The following is a 2450-nucleotide window of genomic DNA, read 5'->3' as shown; positions in this document are numbered from 1 at the left end:
CATATCATATGCGTCATTCCGATAAGCGGTTCGAAAATTGGCTGCAAAACACTGTCCGCCAAAACATGAAATTCTGCTGTTTCGCCAGGAAGTTCACTTCCCTGCAGCGGGAAGTTCAGAAAGGGTTCGAGAATAGTTATTCTCGAACCGGTTCGAGAATAGCAGACCTATATATATATATATATATATATATATATATATATATATATATATATATATATATATATATATATATATATATTGTCCTAACTATCTTGTTGTGTACGCTATATATTATGCGTAATGAAGAAGCGGGAAATGCGAATAAGGAACATCCATGATGTTGGGTTCATTGACCCACACATCGTTAATTCATATGTGTTAGAACACCACCCCGCCGACGTGGAGGATGACTCGTGGCGGTTTATTAGAAAACAAGCAACAGAAAAGTGATATTCTATTTCCTTACCATTTTGGGTGAGTGTTTCGTCTTGAGCACATTCTCTTTTGTTTACTCCATGCATGGTATGTGGCTAATCGATGAGTTATGCATGATCGTGCATGTATCGTGTCCGCAGGTTCCACTGGATTCTTATGGTAATTAAAGTTCGGACCTCCTCGGTTCTCGTCCACGACTCTCTGAATATGGATCCGGCGCTTTGGGGCGACATGAGAAAAATGATGCAAAAGTAATTATTTTCATTCATTTGCGCTCTATATCGATCGGCCTATTTCGTTCATCATTTCCTAATATCAAGTAACTAATTAATAACTCTCTTGTTTATTTAATTTTCTTTGCCTTGTAGGGTTTGGAGACGGTTCGTAGATACCAAGGTCGGTGAATTCAAAAAAGAGCTACATTTTAAAATGGCAGTGCGGACGACTGGGGATACTCAGCCACCGGGGACCAATCTATGTGGATACTATGTTTGTGAGAGGATCCGGAGATACCGCAATGAGCGGGACCAGAACCGTGAGAACAACATCCCGAGGAATAACCTCCGGAAGACGCTTAGTCCGAAGCTCGCTTCCGACCACTTCAAGAGGAACTAGCTGGATGGTTGGCGAGGGAAGTCATCGATCCTAGAGGAGAACACTATTACGATGACGTAGAACTTTATATGCACCAGAATTTGTAACTAACTTGTTCAAAATTGTATATGGTCATCCGATATTGAATATATATTGTATATGGTCATCCGATATTGAATATATATTGTATACCTCTTGAATTCTTTTTGGTTCTAATTTCAAATTTGTTTGAAATTGTACATTCATATGCATGTATGTATACAGTACCGTAGAATATGTGAAACTCCTTCAAAATTAAAACCCAAAAGAAATAAAATAATACAAATTAAAAAGAAACCAGATTTAGGGGGAGGGGGGCTAAACCCTAAACCCTGCGGAGGCCTTTAGTCGCGGTTGGCCGGAAGAACCGCGACTAAAGGTCCTCCGCCCCGGCGCTCGCCTGCGGCCCACGTGGACGGGCCTTTAGTCGCGGTTCGTAAGGAACCGCGACTAAAGGGGGGGCCTTTAGTCGCGCTACTTTGGTCGCGGTTGCGCCACCGCGACTAATGGCAGTTGCCAACCGCGACCAAAGCCCCTTTTTCCACCAGTGCTAGGAGCACGTGCTAGAGCTGGCTCTTGCATAAGAGCCCACTCTTCTTCTCTCTCCTCCTCTCTCTCCTCCAACTAAACAATAATATACTATTTTAATCCTTATAGCCAGCTGACTAGGACTTATTGTACTTGCTCTTATATGTGGTGTCATACATTGTGTCATTTATTATGTTGTAGACTCATTTTGCCTTGGGGTGTGTGATGTTATGGTAACATAGCTAGTTACCACCCCACTCTCTTTCTTCATTTATTGGCATGCCATGTCACCAAAATGCCTTGAGATGTGTGATGTTACTAGCTATGTTACTTCCACTATGAGCAGTCTAACTATTCATCAAGCTTTGCACCACAGATCTCTGTATTTTTTTATCATCCATGTAGGATCAAGCTAGCTCGGTTGGATGTGAAAGCAAGGATGGCATGTCCGGATAGTCAGACCGATCCGTTTGGCCATATATATGTGTAGTTGCTCTTGCTTTGTTCTTTTGGATTATATATAGCTAGCCTACATGCAGATAGCTTCATTTTATGTGGCACTGTGGTTTTTCATATTAAATTCCAATCCGGCCTATCACCTAACGTTTCCGGTTATTCTGATTCAGAGTTCCTTGAAACTGATGACCGGTTTCTTTTTAAACGCTTCGCTTTATTGGCAAAACGGCTACATGAATGTTTCCTTTAGCTGCTGCTTGATTCAGGTTTGGAGCCGGTTAGTTCTGAACCGGTATTGGTCGACGAGCTCAAGGCTTTTGTACATAATTTAGAATTTCGGATGATGTGTATGAGATCCCTTTTCTAGAAAAAAAAATCATGCAAACAACTTGAACTAGAACCTGCTACCTAGCTTC

Source organism: Lolium rigidum, chromosome 3, assembly GCF_022539505.1.
Source record: "Lolium rigidum isolate FL_2022 chromosome 3, APGP_CSIRO_Lrig_0.1, whole genome shotgun sequence".
Taxonomy (NCBI): Eukaryota; Viridiplantae; Streptophyta; class Magnoliopsida; order Poales; family Poaceae; genus Lolium; species Lolium rigidum.
The sequence above is the reverse complement of the archived record's forward strand: the minus strand, read 5'-3'. Positions refer to the sequence as shown.